This window comes from Anoplophora glabripennis, unplaced genomic scaffold, assembly GCF_000390285.2.
Source record: "Anoplophora glabripennis isolate ALB-LARVAE unplaced genomic scaffold, Agla_2.0 scaffold335, whole genome shotgun sequence".
Lineage (NCBI taxonomy): Eukaryota > Metazoa > Arthropoda > Insecta > Coleoptera > Cerambycidae > Anoplophora > Anoplophora glabripennis.
The window spans coordinates 224,402-251,976 of record NW_019416429.1 but is presented as its reverse complement, the minus strand read 5'-3'; the positions used below and the strand labels follow the sequence as shown (position 1 = coordinate 251,976).

The following is a 27,575-nucleotide window of genomic DNA, read 5'->3' as shown; positions in this document are numbered from 1 at the left end:
GCGGTCTTGAATATATTTGAGTGACATTTTAAATGGGACGCCTGTGATTGCAAATTTTGAAAATTTATATTTGGAAAGTACTCGGAATAACAAACCTATTCGTTCAAAAAACAGCCCTTATAGTTTTGCTGTAAATAAGGGTTAACTTTAACGGCTATAACTCCGAAAATAATGGGCGGATCATCAGGTATTTTTAAATACTCGCCTTTCCGAGTACTTTCAAACCATATTTTAAAATAAAAAAAGATTTGAAAAAACATTAAATTATTGCAATTGTTTATAAGCGTGAAAATTGCGAAAATGTTTAAACAATCACCACGGCTCACCTAATCGTCCGATTTGAAATTTTCAAAAAGCATTTTAAAGCTTGAGAACTCTTCTTTGTGTGGTGAAATTTTCAAGTATTCAAAGGGTTTAGATTTTTAGAAATTTGATTTTGAAAATTCTTTAATTTAAAAAAAATTAAAAAAAATTAAACAATTCTTATGTAAAAACTATCGAACCGAATTGGATGAAATTTGGTGTGATGATTCTATGCACTAAGAAGTTTAATTGGAAAAAGTATGAAGATCCTAGGTATTATTCAAGTGTCTGAAAAAAATTTACAAATAAACTAGCATTTTTTGCAATTTTTTAAATGATTTTTCCGATTTTTGCAACAACAATAATTATTTTTTCGAATTGCAACTAACTTTATCTTGATCAAAATTTAATTACAAAACTTTTTTCCTTTTCCATTTTTGTCTAAAACGAATAGTTGCTAAGTTGTCGACGAGAAATCCAAGAAAAAAATGAATTTTTTTGCTATTTTTTTATACTTTTTTGCAATAACAATTAAGCCCACGTTTTTTTTATTTACATAAAAATATTATAATTTCTGATGTTATTTAGAAGCCGTTAAAGCAAAAATCTCCGATCATATGCGTTTTACCCAACCCGAAACAAGTATCGCCTGGACTATGGTTACAGTTGGACTTTTTCCTGAAATGTTGACACTTTATCTTCAACTAGATCAAAAGTACATTTTTGCAGAGCACAATATATTATTTTTTCAATTAAACCACGGTTATCTACAGCTCTCAATTTAAAAAAAGTATCATTTTGATCTATAATTCGAAAACTATTAGAATTATGAAAAGATGAAGTCTCATCGTTCCATGAAAAATCTATAGATATCAAAGGTCACTGAGAAAACCATCTTAGGGCTATAACTTAAAAACCAAAAATTATATCGAAAATCTGTTTTGACCTGAAGATTTATTTCAAACAAGTGGCCAACATTCGTGAAAATATAAACATTCAATCTTTAATAATAAACTAGATGCACTAACATGAAGACCGAGTGGATACACTGTGCATGGGGTGACCCATAATTCTCTTTATCGCGATACACATCTGCTATTTTTTAGGCCCTTTTCTATAAGAGATACAACAAAATGTTATCAGGAAAAGTTTCCAAGAATGAAAAATTGAGTAAATAATACTCTGTGATTATTTTCAGAAAAATCTAAAATCAAGCTACGTATCAAAGTAAGCTTAAGACATTAAAATTTTACACCCGTACTCGGTTTCTGGTTCTGAGAAACTTATTATGTCTCATACAGAAAGGACACCGGGCATAAAGCGAAAAGATGAAAAAATTTGAAATTAAGCAAAAAATCAAATGGCGTATATTTGAATTTTACAGATTTGAAATTATGGCAGATTCTATTTCACAAACAAGCCGGACTGAATCTCACAAACTCACTTTTCACCACCATATCTTTTTTGCCTTTCAGAAGTCGTCCCCTTCTTTATACCGTTTTTTTTAATAACAGAAGAATTGTTAGTATAGTTTTAAGTAATCATGAGTTCTACTTTATTTTTCATTACGGAAACGAGTGTCTTTTGTTATGAAAATTATTACTGAATAAATGTTTAAGTGAAGTCGTTAATTTTTCAAAATTTGTATTTTAACTATATTTTCTTTTCGTGAAAAGGACAGTGTGCATATAGTGTGTATTAATTAATAAGTGCGCATAAATATATTAAAATGCCTCATTAATATAGTAACAATGAATTAATATACAGAGAGATCCAGAATGATTGAAGCGTTGGGGAACGCAGCCTGTTTCTAACACCATCTTTAGCATATAAAAATCTGTAGTATATTGACAGAGACAGGCACAGGCTGCAATCTCCAAACACTTCATTCTGGATCTCTCGGGACAATGAAGTATCAACATTTATATACAGGACTACAGTTATCGGTAGAGTCAGGGGTTCCAAAAAGATTTTCATCGTATCAATGTGGTAAGTCAAAAGTACTCTTACTCTTCGAATATATTCTCTAAGTCATCTAAATTTTTAAAAAGTCAAAATTAATACAGAAAAAGATTCCAGTAAAATGGACAAATGAATTGCTATAATCGAAGAAATTATAATGCGATTCGATCGTTAAATTGATGTTCAATTGTTTGTCCCATTCAAATATCTTAACAGCAAAGGTACATGTTACAAAACAAAAGACTTATGGATCCACCTTGCATAGCGTGAGTAAATATATAAATATATAGTTTACTTTGTACGGTAACAGAACATTAATAAGAATATCAGCCTCATTTTATTCGTACACATGGTGAATCCAAATGAGACAAGTCTTGTATAATGGAATATACTTGCACTTCCTCGTTATCGTTCAAGGCGCGTCAGTCGTCTGTCCCGTCTGCCCAAACATCACCCGTCCAGAAAGAACAATTAGCCAAGTCATAGTCACCTGATAGCGCCCGGCTCCATTAAGAAGCTATAAAACAACTACTGCCACGTTCTTAGAGGCAACTTTATTACCGGCTTATCGAGACCATCTAGCCGGGTTTTATTATTTAGATTAGATGTTAGTGTGCGCTCTGTTCGTTTCGTGTTACAAGAATTTTAAAAACAGTAATTAATTAATTAGTCCGTAATTAATTGCGTACTGGAAAGGTCGAAGCTCGACTTTATTTTATCCAGAAGAAAGTTTAATTGGAAATATTCTACATAGCTACAGGGTGTTTTGTAAAAAAGGTAGCATCAATTCAGGACATAAAAAATAAGACGATTGCTTCTCGCCCCAAACATATTTTTATTTTTGGTCATATTTTTGCCAACAAACAACATATTGGACAACAAGGAGTCCACCCTGGGGGTATACATTGACGTAGAAGGGGCATTTGACAAAACATCCTTTCCCAAAATCAATTGAGCTCTCATGGAGAGATGGGTTTCTACCACCATATGCAGATGGATAACAAATATGCTCACAAAAAGAGCTATATAAATCAGTGTGGGGGATGCCTCCGCGAGAGGAATTGTTGCAAGGGGCTGTCCGCAGGGAGGTGTTTTACCACCACTGCTGTGGAACTTAATTCTAGACAGTTTCCTATGCCACCTCAACTCGGAAGGCATCTGTACCATCGCCCATGCAGATGACCCCGCTATGCTGATTAGCGGAAAATTCGAAGGGATCCTTTGCCAAAAAATACAAACAGCCCTAAGAATTATTGAAAAGTGGTGTGAGGACCATGTTCTGTCAGTGAACCCCAGGAAGACGGAAATGGTCCTCTTCACGAGGAAGAGAAAACTGGGGCCAATAAAGGCACCAACTCTCCTAAACACTACGCTAAACTTTGCATCTGATGTGAAATACCTAGGTGTTACACTCGATGCAAAGCTAACATAGAATCTTCACTTTGAGAGAAGATTAAAAAAGGCGTACATATCCTATGAGCAGTGCCGCAGAACCGTTGGCAAAACCTGGGGCATGAAACCAAATGTGGTTATGTGGATATACACTGCCATAGCCTAAGGGGCTGTCGTCTGGTGGCCCAAATCCCAGCAGACGACAGCTAAACAAAAGCTCAGCCAAGTACAAAGGGTTGCCTGTCTGAGCATAACTGGAGCTATGCGTACAATACCTACCATAGCAATGGAGGTAATGCTGTGTCTGCCACCTCTGGATATTTATCTAAGAGAAATGGCTTTGACAGCTATGCTTTGCCTCAAGAACGTTGGCTGAAAACCGGATGTAGAATGTGGAGAAGTTAGAAGTCGCCTGTGGAATGAGGTCGTCAGGAAGACGCACCTTCTGCAGGCAGACACTGACAGTATTTCTCCCCGGTTTGCATTTGACAAACCCTACACCGTACTCACTAAGAAACAGGAGGAGACCGCCCATGGAGATGTAATTAGCGTCTTCACAGACGGATCAAAACGGAAGGAGGGTGCAGGATGTGGAATATACTCTAGATCCCTGCACATCCCATATCAGTGGGCAATGGATAGGCATGCTACCGTTGTACAAACGGAGTTAGCAGCCGCTAAGGAAATTGCCCGCAGGCATACTACGGGCAAAACCATTAGAATCTACACGGATAGTAGTCAAACACTACTGACCTTGCGCAATCATAAGATAATGACTAGGACAGTATGGGAATGCCATGAAGCACTGGTTGTGGCCTCGGCCGCTAACAGCATATCTGTATGCTGGGTAAAGGGACACGAGCGGTGCTATGGCAATAAAGAAGCTGACAAGCTAGCCAGGAGCTCATCGGGCCTCAACATTTTTGGACCCGGTCCCTCCAGTGTGCTTCCGTTGTCGGCACTTGCTGGAATTATTAAGGAAGACACCCACAAAGAATTTATGAAACGGTGGGATGAAACGATTAGCTGTCACTTCGCTAGGAGCTCTTAGTGTATCCTAGCAAAGACACAGCCAAAAAATACCTGGCCATGTCTAGGTCAAATTTTCGCCTGGTGACAGGTATTCAAACTGGACACTGTTGGCTAAGGAAACACCTTTACAGTATAGGGAAGTGTGAAACACCTTTACAGTATAGGGAAGTGTGAAACACCTCTTTGTAGGGGCTGTGAACAGGACTACAAGGCGGTATGCATGTACTATATGAATGCACTGCCGTCTCGTCAACAAGAGGGTCCATGTTGGGAGAAGGCCAGCGTTCAATGGCCTATATTACCACCACCTTTTTCACTAATAGGCTGGCTGGCGGCTCAGGTGGATTGATCTCTCTAATGGGAGGAAGTACAAGGGGCCCAATGGGGCCTAAGAGCTGTAGCTTTGTTACCCTCCCCACAATTCCAGAACTCCAAAACATATTGGAGAAAAATTCGGTACAACTAAATTTTCGAGGATATTCAATACATCAGTGTTGTCAATTTTCGGTCGATTATCTTGTAGAGATCACTAGCTATAAACTTTCCTTGTTATGTTTTAAAATATAACTTTTAAGTCTCCTGCGTAGCAAGTTCATTAATTTTACATTAAGAGGGTGAAATATTTTTTTTAAGAAAAGCGCAATTGACATTGATAAATGTTGTTGTCCGAGATTTTATTAATTTTTTCATTAATTAAATGCAAAACAATTATTTACAAATCAACTTAAGATAAATTTCAAATTAAAAAAATATTGGAACATATTTTTTTCGATATTGAAAGGGGATTACATAAAAAAAATGAAGGACAGCCACGCCTCTCATAGGACGATGAAATCCGAATTTGTGTCAAATAATGCCATCAAAAGAATGAAAAAAATTAACACGTTTATTAAATATAGGTACTGAAAGAACAATCAAATTTTAAGTCGTACTGTATATATAAAGTTTTCTGTCTAGAATGTCCTTAGGAATCAGCTCCTACCATATTTTCGATTACTTTGTAACCTCTTTTTAGCTTTTTATGTAAAATGAAATTTTACATTATAATAGGTATAAATTATATATCTCTCCAAGCAGTAGGCAGATTGAGGTCTTGGAGAGGATTGACAGTACGGTTTAGGGGGTAGGTAGATTGAGGCCTCGTGATCGTACTGAAACTTACACACAATCTCTAGGGCAGGGGTCGGCAAGTAATTTTAGGTGAGGTCCGGATACTTTTGAAATTGTTTAACGAGGTCCAGAAAAAAATTCATATTTCTTACTAATTTTTTATTTTCATTTACATTAAGAACTCAAATCAGTCACAATTGTAAAATACTAGAAAAAATGATAAGGGTGGCACTCAAACGTAAAAAAATATTTTTTAAATAATTTATTAGAGTAATTTATATTTTCAAAAAATTTTTGGCGGTCCATTATTTTACCTTTCGCGGTCCGGATCTGGACCGCGGTCCGCCAGTTGCCGACCCTTGCTCTAGGGAGTAGGCAGAGTGAGGCGTCGGTATCGCTTCTCTGACAGGCTCCCTAGACATCCCCGACAGTTCGATCCGAGTAGTAGACAAATTGAGGCGTCGGTACCGCTCAGTCATTCCTTCCCATCCTTTTACCCTAACCTTTCACGCTCTCTAAGGAGTAGACAGATCAAGGTTCTCAGAGACTATCTAACAGGCTCCTTAAAGATACACGACAATTCGATCCCAGAAGTAGGCAAATTGACGTCTCGATATTGTTCGGTCATTCATTCCCATCCTTTACCTTAACCTTTAACCCTCTCTAAGGAGTAGGCAATCGAGGCTTTCAGAGACTCTCTAACAGGCTCCTTAGAGATCCCCGACAATTCGATCCGAGGAGTAAGCAGATTAAGCCACCGTTATCGTTTCCATCATTTTTCCATTAAAATTCAACCAACTTTAAATTATTGAATATGGCGGGAGTCGAAATATCAAGACAAACGATCTTAGACGCGGTTCAATCCGAGAATCCAGTATTCCTCAAATTATACATATCTAGTATTATATTGTTGAAAATTAAGATAAAGATATATTTCACAAGATCGTAGACTCATTCTAATATTTGCCATGTTCTGATCATTTTTCTTTTTTGCTGCAATAAAATATTGTCATACCTAATTGGTATGCATGATTGGGGAATCGATAATTTCTGCTATTACATATCATTCTGAAAACATGAAGAGATTTTATTCTAGTTATTTTATAAAACTTTTAAGTTGTGGTTATACTCGTTACTTCACCTTTTCTTTTGTACTTTTCTTTATAAATACCTATTATACCGGGTACCTACTTTCCGAGATGCACCATGGCGATCTCGGTTATCTTAAGGGGTCAAATTAGGACAAAACTGCAGAATTTAAGAAGTTGCTGAAAAAAATTGACCTATTTTTTTTTAATTTTAATTTTTCTTACCGAAAATGCAAAAAGTGAAATCTATTAGAAACCCAGACATTGTTAGGACATTTTCTTCAAACATGCAGTCATTTTAGCCATATACCGCATTATTATCTGAACGGAGAAACAACTTTTGTTTTTCTTATTTCGTATTTTTTAATGTTTTAAAATGCTATTTCCGTCGAAATACCAAATTATCCATTTTTACAAAGAGTGCTTTGAAAACAAAATATCCAAACAAAATTTTCACGTGATACCCTTCTTCTTATGTGGAAACTGCTTTTTAAATCATCTAATCTTTGGTTGTCGATAAAAATTTAACTCGTCTGACGAAGTTGCATTTAGAACGGTTCGAAACAAGAACATAAGTCAACATCAGGGCGGTTCTAGTCTTTCTATAGCGAGCCTGGCTCCACAGAGCCTAGATCGAGAACAACAAGGGCAGTTCAAAAAATAACTAGAGAAGGTTGTAATGTGATACATAGGCCACGGCATAACAACCCGCAAAATCCGTTGACTTTAAATATGATTTTTCTTGACAAAAGTTAATTTTATTTTTTTTGTAACAGGTGGTAAAATATCTAAATAAATAGAGATGCAACTAAAATACTCCACAAATAATTTTGGACGCGTGTCGGAAAGGTTCATGACACATTTTCGAAAAACCCCCTGCACGAGTGAGAAATAAAAATGCTAACTATGAACGGTTACTACTACCCAATGCATAAGCTAAAGAATGATCCTCTCTGTTTACTAGATAATATGGTATAATTCAATGTTAGTTGGGATATTAGTCCACAGAGTAGTTGTCTTGCAATATCATCTGTTTATAACTTTACTGTAGTGTTTTTAAGGTTTCACAATACCGCGCAACATTAATTGTTTCCCCCTGAGGCAAAAAGTCAATCAGGAGGATCCCTTTACGGTCTAGAAATACAACTGCAATGATATTTCGGGCCGAAACAACGGTTTTGAATTTTTTCGTTGATGGTGAAAACGGATGTCGCCACTGCATTGATTGTCTTTTCGTCTAGGTGGTGTGAGGGCCACACACGTTTCGCCGCAGTCACATTACAGTCAAGGAATTGTTCACCTTCCAGTTCTAAGCACTCCAGAAATTCCCGTGAAGTGTTTCAGTAATGATTTAATGCAGAAGAGATCTGGAGATTTGTGGAAACACTGCGGTCGTCTTATCTAGTCCAAAGTCAATCTACGGTCGCCGAAGCATTTCTTCGATCTTGTTCACCATGTCATCAGTCTCGATTGAGGGACGCCCACTTTTTGTTCATTATGAACATTCGTTCTGCCAGCTTTATACTCACGACATCACTTGTACATATTAGTAGGATTGGTCACAGTTCCTGTAAATAGTTTTGATTTCGTTAAAAATCTGAAACGGTGCCTTTCCCATTGCAAAAAGAAACAGGATTATGTTCCTCACGTAGCAGCTGACTGGATTCGGAGTAGCGGCACTCATTTCAACACACTACAACAACAGTTCTCAACTAACTAATACAACTGAGCGCGTGTTCTGCTCCCAACACCTTGGCCTCGAATGCAGTGAAAATACAAATCATTTCTGTACGGCGCATCTCGCAGACAAAAGTATAAATAGGTGCTTAGATTGTGTATAACAATTTTTTTAAAAAACTATTTAGCCATTCAATATTCCATAGAATTATGAACATCTTTGTCATTTTATAACCACAAACCAATCCATTTACGTCAACTTTCAATGCAGTAACGTGTCATCACTCATAAATATTAAAGGTATTAGATCAAGCCACAAAAGTAGTTAATTTTATTATTAATTGTTGACATGTTTATCTCATGTTTAAATTAACTTACAGTTAATTTGCATCTCTAATGTTGGAGCGAAATTAATTTGACGGCAATAATGTAAATGAGGAGTTGCTTACAGAGGAGGTAGGTACAAGACGTCAGATGCCTCGGGGCCGCTGAATAAAATTCCGACCATAAACGAGATTTTCATATTTTATAACAATGAATACGTGAATTAAATTGAATTGCTTTTTATTTGACATAAGATCCTGTGGTCGGACACGGTTCGTCAACCTCACATCATCCCGTAAGAGAAAACAAAAAGGATTACTGAATAACATTCCTGTTCATTTATCCGTTTCTTTTATTTCGGATGCGGTGGACTTAATAAACTATTATGTGCGGAGTATAATATCATTCAGATCGCAATTTTTAAATGAAAAATTAGATCTGTATATTACCAGCAAATAACAATTCTTTGAGAGATTTTTAAGCAAAAAGGTTATACAAACATGAGTCCGCAGATTCATAATTTTCGAGATATTGCATTGAACTTTCGCTTTTTCTTTTCTAAAATGTTTCTGATGAATGTTAAACTAATAATTTATTTAATTAAAAACAAAGAAAAAGATGTTCTTCATATTATTCGAAAAACGAACCATTTTCGATGTATCACTTTTTTATTTTCGTTGACATAATATGCCCCATGAAATGAAAAAATGACTCTAGAACTTCTCATATCTATAAAAATTTTCATGGGACGTTCTAGAAATGACGTGAAATTTTGTTAGAAATAAAAAGGGCCAATTATTTTTTCGGACTTTTTATAATTATATTGTATTTAAAACCGTATATTTAGAAAATGATCCTTGTTATTTATGTTAAGAAGTGATAATTTATTTGAAGTAGGTAGTTCCATGGGTGAAAAATTGTTTTTCTTTATACCAAATTGCGAACTACTTAAAATCTATCAGATTTTATTATGCCATTTGTAAGTAATTATACAGTGCTCTCGAAAAGTAACGAATAAATTCATTATTTTTTAAATTGAGAAGTTTTCGAAAAAATCCCTTGGCACGTCGATTTTGTTTTTAAAAAAGGCACTTTTTGTCATACGACCCATATTTGTGACGTCATCGTTGTTCAAGATATGACGTCATCGACAATTTTTTTAAATAGCAACCCCCAATTTTGACCATGCCATTTGAAAGAGCGTGTCATTCTACATACACAGATCATGAAAAATTATGGTGTTACATAACAAAAATTTCAAGAAAATAATGTTTGAAGATTTTAAAATTTAATTTTCACAATACTGAAAATGATAATGATTATGTAAAAATCGACTAAATGGTGCACCTCCCCATTATGCAACACCTGTCCGTGCTTATTTAGATGAGCTGTTCCCGAATCGTTGGATAGGGAGAAGGGGGCCGATTGAGTGGCCAGCCAGATCGCCTGATTTGACACCCCTAGATTATTTCTTGTGGGGATACTTAAAAAGCAAAGTATACGTTACTAGACCGGTTAATTTAGAAGATTTAAAAGCAAGAATTCGTCACGAGATACATCGTATACCTCCTGAAGTTATTGATAATGTCCAAAAAGAATTTATTAATCGTCTTGGCTACTGTCAGGCAGCCAACGGTGCACAATTTGAACATTTAATTTAGTCGATTTTTACATAATCATTATCATTTTCAGTATTGTGAAAATTAAATTTTAAAATCTTCAAACATTATTTTCTTGAAATTTTTGTTATGTAACACCATAATTTTTCATGATCTGTGTATGTAGAATGACACGCTCTTTCAAATGGCATGGTCAAAATTGGGGGTTGCTATTTAAAAAAATTGTCGATGACGTCATATCTCGAACAACGATGACGTCACAAATATGGGTCGTATGTCAAAAAGTGCCTTTTTTAAAAACAAAATTGACGTGCCAGGGGATTTTTTCGAAAACTTCTCAATTTAAAAAATAATGAATTTATTCGTTACTTTTCGAAAGCACTGAAGAAACCAGATCAATAATTATTTAGTTCTGGCAGCCACATTTATTATACTTACAATGCTGACAAATTCTGTGAATATTTAGAAAAAAATTAGTGTCAAAATATTACGACTCAAGTGTTAAGTATGGGTAAAATGAAAACCAAAATAGATTTTTCAAGTAATGAAGACTATTTGCCTCTTGAAGTATCGAACATGGGAAAACGTGGCGACTTCATGTCACTGATATGAAAAGTCAAGTAACGCTGATCGCCGTTAGTACTTGGATGAGTGGCCATCCGGGGCATGCTCGCGATGCTCGTCCACCTAGTGGTCTGTATGAAGACATATTATCGATCGGAAAGGATGTAAAACCGTTTTCCCTACCCTACGACAAAGTGGGGGTTCGGCAAAATTACCAGATTGGGATTGCTCGTCTCATGGTGTCGGTGTTTAGCCATAGTCGCAGAAATATGCCGACGTAAAATAACCAAAAAGCTAAAAGCTAAGCTAAAGTATGGAAAGCCGCAGAAGTGCAGTATAGCTTGTACTTATGTATTGCTCAAAAATTTGCTAAACAATAGTAAGAAACAAGTAATAACCTCAAAAGAGCGTAGTGTACTAAAAAGAAAATATAAATATCTGAAAATGTTTGCTGATTTATTTTTAATACAATGTTGTGAAAGTAAAACAACAGGATACGGTTAATTTATTTTATGATATATTGAAAGAAAATATTGGTATAAAAAAGATTCCCGGTGCCCGACTTAAAAAGTAAGTCGAGAGGATATCGTCCAAAGAAATCTAGGATTTTGAAAAAAGTAGAAATTTTTATTATTGGAGGTTATTCACGTTACTCTATATTTTAATGATGAACATTTACGGTCTGGTGGAAGAGAAGAACTATTAAATATGACGGTATAAGGCATAAAAGACAAAACTTATGCTGTAATCATCAAATTCCTTACACCTAAACATATACTCAGAGAACATTTTTCATTTCAGATGTATTTCATATTATGTTATATCGAAGATAACCTGTTTTGCGTTTACTAAAAATGGTAGATTTTAGCTGATTTTAGGGTAGACATTACCTCCATCAAAAAGCGTGGGGGTTGGTAGTCTACCACAATGCAGCAAACGTACATTGAAGACCATTGAAAATAAAATTCAAGTTTCAATTAGAATAAATAGTTGAAGTTTTTGATTGAGTAGTTCCGTCAGCATCGCTACTTGATAATAATCAATCGAAAAATAATTCTTGCACCATAATTGGAGATTCCGAACAAGATACGGTTTTCAAAGATGACCTTGACTTAACGTCTGGAATAAACTTGTAATATTGGGAAACTCAGTATGCAATTTTGGAACAAAGAATAGTGGCATCTGATTAGTTCAAGTTGTAAAATTTATTCAATTCAAATAAAGAAATTTTTAAAAGTACCTAAGTATACAATATGCATACAATATGTTTTCTACTGTCGAAAGATACACTTAGAGCTCCACCTTCGAAGCGTAAATAAGGAGGAGAGGTGGGGGGACCCTATTGCACTTCTGTATTTCATTTCAGTGTATTCAAGTGTTAATACAGACCGCCACATCTAAAACATGTCTCTTCTTCCGAACTACTTCAAATTGATAAATGTATTGAACGTTTTCCTGATTCATGCTGTAATGGATAAAATGCCCTGCTTGTGGAAAGGTTTTGTTGGATTTTACTACATTACAAAAATATTAAGCTAAATCAAACAATTTAAAAATAATTTACATAATATCCTACCAAGTGAAATGTGTATTTGCGTAACTTAGGTACCTAAATGCCGTCGATACATCATGTAAAAGAAAAAACTTATATCCAATCAGTTTTAATTGGAAAATAAAGTGTACAACTGTAAACGAAACTAGAAATAGGAAAAATAATAAAATGGGACATACCTTGGTATGCATTTTAAACAATATATTTTGTGTATAGATGATGATTTGACATTAGAAATCCCCAAATCTAACTTATGTATCTCACAAACCCACAGGTTTATTTTCTTTTAAGATTTTCATCTTCCTCATCGTCACTTTGTTATGTTGTATATATGTATGACAAAAGATATATTAATGGATGCTTAGTTTTATAAAAATGCTAAGATGTACATCACGTACATCTTAGCATTTTTATAAATTATTAAAATTTAAATTCTAATGGAAATTGATATACGAAAATTCCTTTTTCTGCTCATTGAAAGAAATTGATGAAGATGTACTGAAAAACTGCACTTGGATGTATTCGATAAACTGAAAATTTTTTTTTGTATAGCAGCATTATAGTGGTTTGAGGGTTAATCATTTTGAAAAAGTAGGTACTGCAAAATGTTAACATTATAATAAAAATGTTGGCAGCTTGCGGTCAGCATAACAAATACGTAATTCTCTTAATTACGAAAGAATTTGATAATTTCATTCCCAATAATTACAGTAATTTCAGATTTTAACCTAAAAAGAAAACGGTGAAGCTGATGCCACTCGTACCACAGCGAAATTATTTTAAAATAAGAATGTTTAAGTAATCGGTAATGGCAGGTAATTTGAGGGCAATTACACATCACACAACTGCTACTGTAAGGTTTTTGGGGAAGAACGAGAATGATATGGTAGCGTATTCTGCATGCTAAATGACCACAATTACAGCCAAGATCGTAATAAGGATATTCAAATTTAGAATTACAACGGAATAAGCTAAGAAAACATATTTTCCCAAGTTCTCCTAATAATCATGAGTTACATTTAATTTGAAAATTTGTAATATTAAATGTGGCTGGTAAATAATTTCGTATTTGATACAAACATGCGATATACCTATTTTGTGAAAAAAAAGTAAATGCTTTCATGTAGAACTATTTTTAGTCTTAGGAAGAAGATTTAAACGGCTTAAAATGTAATTGTTTTGAAGAGATAGTTTCTATTTATGAATATATATTCGGGGTGATCGATTAGAATGTGACACCCTGTATATTGGATATCCCATTTTAACTGATCACCCCGAATAACTGCAGGATGGTCTTCAATTGAAAAATTCACCTTACAAAGTTGTGACTTTAAGGGTGCCGAAAGATAATGACCTTGATTTAGACCCAGAGGTCAAACTTAAGGGTCATTAGGAGGCCACCTTCAGAATTTCAAATGAAACCCTATTTGTTTTATCCAGAAACGGAAAGAGCAGGAAATTTTACGTCCAAAGATCTTGATCTTAGGTCAGATTGACCCCTAGGGGCCCTCTGAAGATCAAATCAGTTTCCGACTGAAATATTTACATTTTATGGCAAAGGTTGATTACCTTTTGTGGCAAATTCCGTACAAACTTCCGTCCTACTTCAGCGTAGTTGAAAAGTTGACACTGACAAAGATATCAACCGTAGAAGTGAAAAATTTTAAAACATCTTTTATACATTTTGGTTTTCACAGCCTACCTTGGAAAAGTATACATACATCCCTATACCAAATGATTTGAATTCGTTGCATTGGAAACTTTAAAGGTAAATATCTCAAAAATGATTACACGAAGCAACACTTGCAAGGTATACCTTTTTACATAAAAAAATAGAAAAATGGAAGAAAATATCATAAAAGCGCAATAAGCGCATATACCGAGGAGCAAAATAATTATGACGTTTTAAAGACATGCAAAGAGATTTAAACTGGTCATCTCAAAGAACCTCCGATCCCCAAAATTTATGCGAAATATGTAATTTTTACGCCCTGTATCTTTTTAAATATCAACTTTTGAACTAAGGTAAGTTTTATCAAATCGTAATATTTTAGTATGTAGAACACGCTGTTGCTTGAAAAGAAAAAAATATTATCGTCGCATACCTACAATTTAATTAACGTCTGTATTACGACTTAAAAAATATGTATTTAATGGTAGATACATTGTTAAAACTTACATGACAATAAATTAGTTTTAAATACATATAAAGTTATTGAATATATGTATGCTAAGTGAGTTTGTGATAATTTTGTATTTATTATCTCTATACGTATTCATATCGTGGTAATAATTGTTACGAAGCACACATAAATAATAAAACAGTAAGTTATAATATAATATACAGTGTATCTCAAAATGATGGAACAAAATTCATATTTTTTTCCAGTTCAGATTTTTAAAAATCGCTGAAACAGGTCAATTAGTAAATAGAAATTGTCACTTTTCTGCAATATGTTCTATTTTTTTAGGCATGTTTGACAGACATATAACCTTATCGACATTTTTTTTAATAGGACGCTCTATATTTTATAGTAGAAAGACGAATTCAGCGATATAAGGTTATACCTACTTTTTTGTCAATTGTCAAGAAATGGAGGAATTAAAAATGAAAACAATAATTCAGTACTACTTTTTATTTTATTACAGAAAATATTCAAAGTGACTATTAACCATTGCACAATGCCCAATTCGGTGTTCAAAGTTATCAGTTACATTTTGAATAACATTTGGTGTTATGTTTCGAACTTCCCTGATACGATTTTTCAATCCTTCGATAGTGTCTGGTATGTTCACATACACATTGCTTTTTAGATAATCCCCTAAAAAAAATCTAGTGGGGTTAAGTCAGGGGAGCGTGATGGCCGTTCAAGCGGCCCTCTTCTGCCTATCCATCGATTTGGGAAAACTTCTTACATCAAGACGAAAATGTGGATGAGCACCATCTTGTTGGAACCAGACATCACCAGCAGGCATATCTTGATTATTAGGGTTAGGAAAAATTAATTCCAAGGTAGGAATCAGCTGAAAACGCAAAAAATCCAAATAAATGTCGCCTGTCAAAATGTCCCAGTATGCGATTTCCGATTATTCCAGCCCAAACATTCACTTTTTCCGGCCGTTGTGTACGTTTTTTTTGCATCCAATGCGGATGGGCTCCAACACCTAGTATTTTGCCTGTTCACTGTTCCGTTTAAGCAAAAAGTTGCTTTGTCAGTCAAAATTATGTGATTTTTTAAGTTGGATTGTCTTTCAAATAAATTTCTAATTTCCTCGCAAAACTGTAATCTTCTGTCTGTGTCATCTGCCCATAGTTCTTGTAAGACGAAAACTTTGTAAGGATGCCACTTTTGCGACTTCAGAGTTCTGTGAACAGAGGACTCCGACAAGTTGAAGTTGGCTGAGATAAATCTAATGGATGAGTGAGGATTTTCAGTAACGACACATTTTGACGGTCATTTTCGCTTACCGTTCTAGGTAAATCTTTTATATTTCCGGTTTCTTCAAACTTTTTGGATATTTTACTTATTGCAGCTCGATTGATTCTCTGGTCTGGATACTTATGGTGAAATAAGTCGCATACCTCCTGTTGACTACGGATTTTATCTCCGCATCCGATTATAATTAAAACTTCAATTCTCTGTTTTTCGCTTAAACGGGCAACCATTTTTCAAAATATGTAGTTTAACAACGAATGAATTGGAACTAAAACGATTCACGTTATACTAAGGTACTCTGGTGAATCTTATGTGTTTATCGATGTGTTTTTTTTTAAAGAAAAGCTTTAAAGTAAGTCGAAAAAGATTAATAAAGAGTAAGTACGTTTTTTAAAGTGCATAAGAGACTATGATTGTTTGAAATAGTCGTCAGTACGACATAAAAGGCAATGTTATACATTTTTTGACAACTATGACAAAAAAGTAGGTATAACCTTATATCGCTAAATTCGTATTTAGAAGGGCTATCTACTTATACTATAAAATATAGAGCATCCTATTCAAAAATATATCGGTAATGCTATAGATCTGTCAAACATGGCTCACAAAAATAGAAAATATTGCAGAGAAGTGACAATTTCTATTTACTAATTAACCTGTTCAACGATTTTTTTTAATCTGAACTGGAAAAAAATAAGAATTTTGTTCCATCATTTCGGGACACACATACAGGATGTTTCATAATATGTAGGTTCTGGCTGACAGATAATAATTATTGTGTTTTATTAATTTTGGAAGTTCGTCTTTCAAACCTGAACGTGTCTCTGCGTTAGATTGTTGAATTATCTGTAATGCATTGTTACTGTTACCTTCTTTTAATATAAAAATGGTAAATTGTACTAAGGCGGAGTTGGCTGATGTCCATTTCATGTATGGTTTCGCTGATGGAAATGCATTAGAAGCTAAACGTACGTGTCAGGAGCGCTTCCCAAAAAGAGAGTGCATTTTCTTAATTGGTTGTTATTAGTGATTAAATATTCCTAAAAACTTCGCGGACCGGCCGCAGATACGAAAAAGGGACAAAAAGTTTCTAAATTGAACAGGGAATTAAACTCTTGTTCTAGAAAATACCAATAGCGTACCGGAAGAAAGTTTGGGTGGGCTGAAAGAAGGCCTAACCTCAGAAACAAAATCACCCTGTAGATGACAACTATTATGCAGGGTTAATGGTGTAATCTAAGTTAGCCTACATACGTATCTCAAAAAAATCATGCGCAGATTCACCTTCTGTATAAAGACATACTATTGTGAAACATCCAGTATATACATATACAATTATACATATAGGATGCTCATAAAAAGTAGTATTTTCTTAATATTTCCAAAACGGCTTAACAGATAGTTTTGAAATTTGGTGTAGTAAACGTCACAGTCAATTGCTACTCTCCTGTAAGGAACCAGCAGAATACTAAAATCGCCGGTAAAAAATGTTGCGGCACTAACTAGTATTGGAAATAATATGTTCTTTTTCCAATTTCACACACATTTTTTTTTACATCCTATGAAAGGTCTCAATTTTCTTTTATTAAAAACTGTCTCTTTTCATCAAAAAAAAAAATAAAAATAAAATACATATAGAGATAAAACATCGGTTAGTAGTCTGTTACTGATTTTATCAGCGTTGCTCTGGAAAACAAGGCACTTTCAATGTTTTCCACGGTAATTCTGACAAAATCAGTAGAACTTGATCTGTTAGTATTTAATTTCCTTGTACATATCGTCTTATACCTTTTGAAAAGGAAGATTTTTCTCAATGGCAGTGAAGCTTTTGCAGAATCACCATTGAAGATGCTGAGAGTGGAGCACAGCAAAACGTTTAGAAGAATTGGATAAGACCAGTTACAGAGTTACGGGGCGCCTCAGAGAATCACCGGCCTTAGAACCGACAACAACAACCGAAATGATCGGGCTAAGCGTTTCTAAGAGCCAGTCTGCCCCCACAGAGTCTGGCCCAAGAACAACAGATCAAAGATTCTTAGCTAGCTGTAACTTACGACGACCAGGTTTATAAGCCACGGCACAACAAAAACATTGTAGTTTAAAAAGAGAGAACAAAAATTTTAATGCCACTTCTCTGTCAGTATGGTTAATACAACCACAAATTTAAATTCTTCACAATGTTTGAGTTTAAAACGTCAATTTCATCCAAATGTTGTAAATATTTATAAGTAAATTTCAGGAAACTTAATGATGCTGAAAATTGTGCATAACTTCTAAATATATAATATTTATTTCTTCCGAAAATATACTCACTCCCTATGTAACAAAAGAAAAACCGGTGTAGTATTTAGCACATGCCAGTTAGTATACAGTAATTACCCGTACCGATATTCAAGAAAGTGGAAAGAACTACACAATCCAAAATACACGGATGAAACGGATGGATGGTTAAGCGTAAATCCTACTTCATTATTAGAAAACTCATTTTGAGTAAATAATCGTGCTCCCATTAAATTTCAAAGAAATTCGGGAAAAAGCTGCATTGCGTTGTTTATCTTGCGGTAACAGAAAAATTTAATACGTTGGTACTGTAAACAATTGACATTAACCAATTTCAAATTATGTTAAAACATTCTTCCGCATTCAAATCAAATAATCATAACAAACGATAAAAATACTGTAATTAGCGAAGTAAAGCAATTTCTACAACCGCAAAGAAAAGATTTGTAAAATCAGAGCACCGTATTAAAAATACCTAGTAAACAAATAAACCTTTTTTTGAAAAACTCAACGGAAGATAGTTTTAAAAACACGTTTACTTCACATAATAATATTTTATGTGATAAAATAACAAGCTAAGTTAACACAGGTGTTTCACCAATCATATCTTAATGTCTAAAATGAAAAAGTTAGATATCAATAATTTATTGATACATATTTGTCCAGGGAAGGAGGGCAGGAATACCTAATATTTGTTAAACGAGACAGCAGCTCACATGATACAAGTCAGTAAGGATGACATTTAAGAATAACTGTTAAAATTAAATCAAATGAAATCAAAGATACTGATTTGAGTGTGTAATACTCAAAATGAAGTCCACGATTTAAATAATAATCTTTGATAGACTTAGTAACTTAGTAATATTTGTAATAAAAACTATAAACTACATCTTTTTCATATGTCAGTATTTCAAATAACGTTAGTTGTATTTTAGATTAATTCATTTTAATTCAGAAAGGTTAATTTGACCACATCTATTTCAAAAAGTATTAAATGTATTTCAGAATAGTCAGACTTAATACAGAATTCGAAAATATATCATACATAAACTCCAAAAGAAAGTATTAAAAAAAGATTGGAAATGGAGATATTTAGTGATACCTATGTAGGTGGCAGCATTGCGATGCACATAACCTCCTCTATAACCATATGTTGTTGGATTGTTGATATCTTATTTAGTTTTCGTAATAACGTTATTTAAGTGTAACGTGTTTAAGTGTTAGTGACGATTTTTTAAATGTACTATTTTTTGTAACAACGATGCAACATAAAATTTTGGGTAAAACTGGGGAAAACTTTCGTGGAAACGTTTCAACTTTTGAAACAAGCTTACAGCGATGATCCTCTGGGTTGTACGCAATGCTTCGAATTAAAAGTAGTCGTCGGCAATTGAAGGTGATCCTCGATCAGGAAGACGTTCGACTTCAACTCATGACTCGAACATTCAGAAAGTCAAAGATCTGGTGCGTGCAAATCGCCGATTGACTGTCAGAGATGTTGCAGAACAGGTTAGCATCCCAACATGCATTGAGTTGTAGCAAAATTTGTTCTTCATTTGAAGACCGAACAACAGAAAGAAAATTGTGTGGATCTTTGTCGGTATCTCCTAAAACATCTCCAGTAACAGTGACATATTTATTTGGAGGATCATAACGGGAGAAGAATGCTGTATTTGAGGTTCCATCATTACAATGCTAAGGATCTCCAGGTCCCAAAAAACGACGTCAGTCTCGTTCCAATATCAAAGTGATACTCACTGTTTTCCGACTTTAATGAAATTGCGCATTTTGAATTCTTGCCTCAAGGTGAAACAGTGAACCGGATGTACTATCAAGGCGCTTTAAAACGGTTATGCGATATGAATTGCGGCGAGGCAACTCATGGTTTTTGCACCATGACAATGCGCCCTTACACTCAATTTTGTCAATTCGTCAGTTTTGTGCCAAAAATTAGATTACATATTGTCCTCCCTCACCCTCTTTACTCGCCAGACCTGACTCCATGAGATTTTTTCTTATTTTCGAAATTAAATTCAGTGCTGAAAGGACGCCGTTTTCAGACTATCGATGACATCAAAGCAGATTGGTCACAGGCTTAAAGACCATTTCAAATGGAGCTTTCCAGAATTGCTTCGCGATATGAAAATACGGCTAGGAAAAGTTTATGAATAGGGAAGGGGAGTATATTAAAGAAGACAAGGACCAATAATATATAAAATTAATAATAAAGCTTAAAAAAATAAAGTTTGGTTATTTTCTCTTATATTGGTGCAATGTCCATTGATAATATGAAATTTTTATTCAACTACAACATAGTCTAAGTTCTTGGTTTTAATAATACCAACAAATAAATGTTAAACATAATTTCATGATTATGGGTTCACACAATACAATCGATAAATATTGGGAATATAATTAATAATTCCCTGAAACATATTTCATGCTGTTTGAATTGCAAAGTTTTTTGAAAAATAATTTGCGTTTTCTAAAACATAATTGAAGTTTTCTAAAATCACATTTAAGGATACTGAAATGTAAGAGATACAAATCTTCTGAATTCAACTTTCCTACAACAAAATTAAAATCACTTTAAAATTAAATTGACAGTTTCTGAAATAAAGGTACTAGGTGACTCCAGCAATAGAGTCACCTCTATAGTGTATATTATATGTTTCGGATTTAACCGGAACTGGCTAAAATTTTTCAAAGTTAAATGGGATACCGTATATGATTTTAATTATTTTGGTTCAAAATTACATTTGTAACACTGTTACATTCTTTTTGTTGAAATTTATTTCAAGATCAATTTTTTTATTAATATGTTTTTAATCAAATCTCTTAATTTCGTGAACATATTGACCCGTTATCTTCCATATGTTATAAAAAGTTGTTTAGAACAAAATTATTTTAGTAGTATTCAAGTAAAAATTTTTAAATAAAAAAATTTCGTCTCTTGCTGTTCATTCTATTAATAAATTTTTGTGTAAATAAAGCAGTTTGGCTACTTTTTAAGTATAGTCTTTCCGATATCAATTGAGGAACCAAGAGGTTGATGGTATGTACCAGGTTGAAAAACTTGTTCCCATATTTATTTAACCATATCCATATACAGGTCTGGAAATATAAACAAGCTGCATTGGGTCACTGGGCAATAAATCTCAGCTGTTGATAAGTGGTTGACAAATTGCCCAGCAGTGCAGTGCAGCAATGCGGAATTTAGTGTGATTCAGGTAATTTTAATTTATTATAGGCACCTTCTATTAATCATTGATGTTACAATTGCGAAAGGGAGAAATAATATTATTACAACATGGGATTTTGGAGACCTTTTGAAACCGAACAAAATCAAATTTACCATCAATATAATAAAATTGGGGACATAATATAATAATACTTCCGATGGATAAAATTGATTATCAAATTTGACTTTAACAAAATAAATTTTGATTTAAGCAGATGGAAGTGTTTAAAATGTAATTTTGAATCGAAATAAATAGAAATGTATTTATTATTTCCTATTCGAATTGAAATTGTTGTCAATTAATATAATTTGCTTATGAAATTATTCGAACTTCTTTTGTTGCGAATTTTAATCATTTCCGATATAATGTCAGTAACACTAATCAGAAACGAGCTATGACAGAGCAGTGTTCTACGGTTTGGTCACCCTCATTGGCACCGTTTTTGGGCCAATAACAGTGTTAAGCCCAAAAACGGTGTTAAGTTAACACTAGTCACAATCTGAGCTTTTATCAACGATATCTGTACATGACATATGTGATACTCACTGATCAGTGGCCTAACTAAATCTAAATAGCATATTTTTTATTACTTGGAAGGAGATTATGGAGATTATGCATTCTGGTATTTCCCCATTCCCGATTTTATTCCGGGTTAACTGCGTCCATGGCACGTTGTATATACATCCGGACAAGTTATGGTACAGAGAGATCGATGATTATTTTTAGAGAGAGGGGCCCTAAACGGAACCATTCCGACACTTATAGAATTAGAAAAACGGCAGTATGAGCACGCAGCACTCATTTTGGTTTTGCCATTGTTTGCTAATATTTAATTAAGCCAGAATTGACTTTTGTTTTTACATTGGACGTCAATCGGAACATCCTGCGTGATGAAGGGAAGGATGGGATGATGGATTAACATAATTTCGAAGAACAACCGCCAAAGTAACACTTAACAAGTAAAGCAAAAGGAATGCCAGGCATTCGAGCACAAAAATTAATGTAATTAAAAAAAGACACGACAAAGCCCGTGTTAACAACAAAGACAGTATTAGGCAGTCAGGTCGAGCAGGCTTTATCCACGACCAACCTCGATAAAGACTCCATTAGTCAGAGCCAACTAAGATAGCGTAAGTGCACGTATCAAACAAACTCAAGTCGACAATATAGCAACGCGACATTGCGGCGCAGCCCGCTGGGCCGCTTTTAGTTTTACTGCACCATAATCGCATTTCTACCATCCGATGGATTTAAAAATGCACCCGATCTTTTGTCTCTCGCATTATTGCCCCGCCGCATTTATCTCTTTTCGAAGAATGTATATAATATCTTTCAGCATTCTTCTGCGCTATCTACTAATATTTTAAGTGTCGTTGTATAAATCAATGATTTTTCACCTACACGTCCACCGATTTCTTGGGAGGTTCTACTAAGACCGCTATTACCGATGGGGATCTGGCTATTACAGATGTCGAACACCCACAGGTATACCTAAGACATTAACCCATGGAAAAACTTAGGTGAGTATAACGCTGCTCTATGAAAAATTATCCCAGAAGAAGCGTAGCAAAGAAACTAGTACATTTATTAGTAAATAAAAATAATTCCAAATACATACTCCCATCGAAGGGGGACACATTGGCTACATCGTTTTTTTTGGAATAAATCCCTAAAATCCTCATTAAGTCATCAGAAATTCTTAGTTAATCCCATTGCATTACTTTAAATCTTAGTAGATTGTATTAATTCCTAGTGAGAACATAATGATAGAAAAATCGTAATTTTTGGTTGATATAACGTTAAAATATGTTTTAAATTAGACAAATTTTCAACCAAACGTTAAAGAAACCTAATATAAGTGCATAGATTACGTAAACGTTACAATTAAACGTTATAAAAATAGGGAAAATTTCACAAAACAAAATTGTTGTAGATAATTAAAGTAAAGCCAAGCTAAAAAATGTTAAATTGACCTATTTAATTAATTGCACATCCATGTGATTTTAAGTTACATCAAATTGTGAAATTGTTATATAGAAGTTTCAAATGAGAGTTATTTTAGACGAAATTTTTACTTTTCCCGTAGTGTTTACTGATGATTGCTTAGCAACGAACTAAAATACTAGAATAAGGTATTTTGGGGTCTAAAAAGAGGCCGAAAAAGTACACATTTCCGAAAGATTGCAGAAAAACGTTATTTTAACGTTCGTTTTCCTATTACATCACAATAATTCCTTTTTAGTAAATCCTACTACATCCTTAAATAAAAAACAAAAACTAGGCGAATCAAGCCAAAGAAAATACAAAAGAAAACATAAATGTACCTAACAGAACTAAATATTCTTTTACAGTATAGTAAGTATATAAAAATATTAACCATCTCTACGGGCTTAGATGAACAAAAAGTATATGAAAACAAAACATGCCGATTTATTTAATGTAAATACAAAATCCTTCTCAACCAAATAATTTTTGTATACATATAATTTATTAAAGGAGTTTGATTTAAGACGTTGCATATTTAATAATATATAGGAAGGGAATTACCACTGCATTCCTCAGCTTAAAATAAGATAAAAATGTCTCTTGAGAGCCTATTAGGGGAGAGTTGATCTTCAAGATTCTTCAAAATAAATCAATGAAATTTGAAAGTGGATGTTACCGTCATTTTTAAATTTTCGTCAGTGATATCCCAAACTAGGGTGGTGACTGTTATGGCTATATTTCACTCTAACTTTTTTGTATGTGGATATTTCCCCGTTCAAACGTTTCAAATTTTAGAGCAATAAAAAAGGATCTTGTCTTATCTCGCGTTGAGAATAAATTTTTTTTTAAAAGTTATGTCACACATGTCGTAAGATTCTAAATTGTAAAGTCATTTCGATTAATGCAGTCATGAAAAAATAAAAGTACATAGGTATTAACTATTTTGAAATATTATATAAAAATGTACTGATCATGAAAAAACAACAGTATTCCAAAATCTTACAAGAGTACTTCCGTTAATGAAGAAAATTCTGTGAAACGGCGAAATACTGAAGAAGAAATAAAATATTGTATACCTCGTGCTTAATTTGTATATAGACAGAATGCAGATAGTTGCTCTTCGTGTAAATTTTAATTACGGGTAACACGCCCATTGACCAACTTTATGGAACATGACTCTTTCTTCCGGTCACTCTTTGCCTGTTAAACAACACAAGAAACGCAACATTAACTTCTTGTAATGTGCAATTTTAATACCTAATTGTGCGGATTATTTTGTCAGTGGTTGGTTTCTCTTTAATATTTATTTTATAATATTTAAATTTCAAATATTGGATGTAACTGCGCAAGTAACAATTCTCGCTATGTTTTAAATGTAACTTAATAGTTAAAATAAGCGGGAAAGATATATATATTTTTGTATCATTATCTTGTTTTTCCTGAACGTTATTAGTGAGAAACGCATTTCACTTATTTTATTTCTGAATAATCGCTACCTCATTATATTAAGGGATCAACGTTAGCAAAAAGAAGGATTTCTGGATAAACATTATAACTAATAAATCTGGAAAATGAATTTGAATGAAAATTTGATTCGAGTTATTTGGAAAATATAACATTTTAATTAGTTATTTCATTGATATACAGTTTGAAAAACTTCCAAAAGACAATTTAGACACAAAAAGGTTTTTTTAAATGATATAACATATACATTTTTTCTACTTTTGAGATAAAATATAAGTATACTTACACCATTATCATTATGACAGCATTGTAGTTATTTTATTAATTAATACATTGATAGATTAGTAATTGGATTGAGAAAGTGAAAATTTTAGATTTTGCCTAAGTTTCCTAAACTTCACTTATTTGAGTTAACAGAAAAATGCACCCTTTAGAAATATTTTTTATAACTTCTGATTGATTGATTCATTTAATTAAATGACAATTCATTTAACAGCTCTATTACTTGACTTTTTCATTATATTGCCTTTTTCTCTAAGTACGAAGAATTAATGATAATATATAAAACCTAAAAGATTTAGTTTCTAGCTATTCGAGTGAAACTTTATGAGTGAAATAACAAGGAAATACCTTATATTTTTCGCTTTGTAGTATTGTTTCAATATTAATCATACATCATGAAAAAATATATTTTGATACAAATATTTATATGCGCTTAATATTTTCAAATCAGATTAATATTTTACTGAGAGTTCTATAATTAAAAAACAAATAAAATGATTACTTTCACATGTCAGACATTTTATAATTTCGGATATAGGTATACTGGTCATACGTCAAATATTTATTTTTTATTTATTAAGCGGTTTTCATAATGCTTTGCACATAATATAAAGTAAGCAATCACAAAATATTTAATATTTTAAAGAAAACATTCCATAAAGGATGAAAATACATTAATTTAAAAAATGGAGAACGATAAATCATGTTAAATTTGACAACTGAGTAAGCTGGAAGAGTAACAAAACACTTTACATATGTACCGACCTAACAGCTGTTTCTATTTCTATTTTATCTGCTTTATTGAAACGTGTTTTCTACAAATTGTGTTGGCGGAAAATTAGCATTTAAATTGAGCACTCTGATATTACATGAGGAATTGTTGCAATAGTTATTATGTAGTTTTTTAATTCATAGATTTGGTGAAAAATCATGAATAACGTATTTAATCAAATTAGCACTACTTAATGTAAAATTAAAGTAACTTCGTCAGAAAATCATCTCTCATTAAGCATTTAATTTATGAAAATAACGTAACAGTGTATTCAATAAATGTTCAAATACTTTAAATGAGCTATCTCTGCTATTGAGGTACTTAAGACCAAGTAGTAAAGGACAACCACCACCACCATAAACCAATAACGGGCACATCACTTGTCACCGAACCCACTAAAAATTTAAAAACCACTCACCCAGGGCCGCAGTTTAAAACCAAAACCAAAATAAAAATAAACTCAAGAAAACAATATTGCCAACACACGAGAGAGCAACGTCTATACCCACTACCTGAAAGCAACTGGTTTCTCTCTTTCGACCGCGATCGCGCCACCTGAGTTTTAATCAACTTCAGCCAATGGAGAATGGTGGGTTTCCCCGCGGATCACCTCCAAACCAATGAAGGTGAAGAGGCGTACACGGAGATGTTGATTAAAATAATGGAAACGGTTGATTATGAAAACACAATTATGGTAGCTAATTATTTGTAAACATTCTCTAATTGCCTCGGAATTATTAAGCTCTCCGAATTTTATGGTTATCTTTTTACAGCTGCCATCGTTGATTGTGCGTGCCTCAAATCCATGTAATTGTGAACTTTTATGTCATTCTTGAAGGTAACAGAAATACTTGACAGTAAATTTGGCAATTCACTATATATGAACTTCACCTAATTTAATTTATCTACCTACAGTTTACAAGATAACATTTCATTTACATTTCATTAAAAAAATGTATGAGTTGAATAATTCAAGCACCGATATGCAAATTTTTCAGTGCTGAAACCTGAATATACCCATCTCTAATCAAATGCATATTTTTTCTCCCTATCTTATGTTTCTGTTTCAATTTTAATTATTTTATAAATTATTACCACCGTATTTTTTAATAAATTGGATTTGTCATAAGAAATTTGATTTATTCATAAAAATTAATCGCACTCATCTCATTCTACTATTATTGACTATTACTGAATCTGAAGCTATTCATTGTTTTCAAAAAGAATTATTGTCAATCAAATTTTTTATGACAAATCAGATTTATATCGAAAATATGGTGGTAATCTCTACTAAAGTAATTAATTATCCTAGAGCTGTTAGAAATACACACAAATTACATTAGCGACAATAAAAAAGATTAATAAAAAAGAAAGTATATTTTATTACCATCTTTTGTACTTTTATTTATAATAAATTCAAACAAATTCCAAAACTTTTTTGGTGTGAAGGAACATTGTTTGGTTTCATTTGATAGGAATTTAGGAAAAT

General features: G+C 33.3%; 1 protein-coding gene across 3 annotated transcripts in view; it reads right to left on the bottom strand.

The window, feature by feature from the left end:
• Positions 1-26,589, bottom strand: part of LOC108909733 (homeobox protein aristaless-like) — a 146,415-nt gene extending 119,826 nt beyond the window's left edge. The window contains exon 1 of one of the 3 annotated variants that reach the window (XM_018714143.1): positions 26,505-26,589. The gene's annotated coding sequence lies outside the window, so the exon portion shown is untranslated. Of the gene's footprint in view, positions 1-26,376; positions 26,443-26,504 lie in introns of those variants that run through there. The other 2 variants (XM_018714141.1, XM_018714142.1) reach the window with 2 other exon arrangements.
• Between the last annotated feature and the right edge of the window lie 986 nt (positions 26,590-27,575).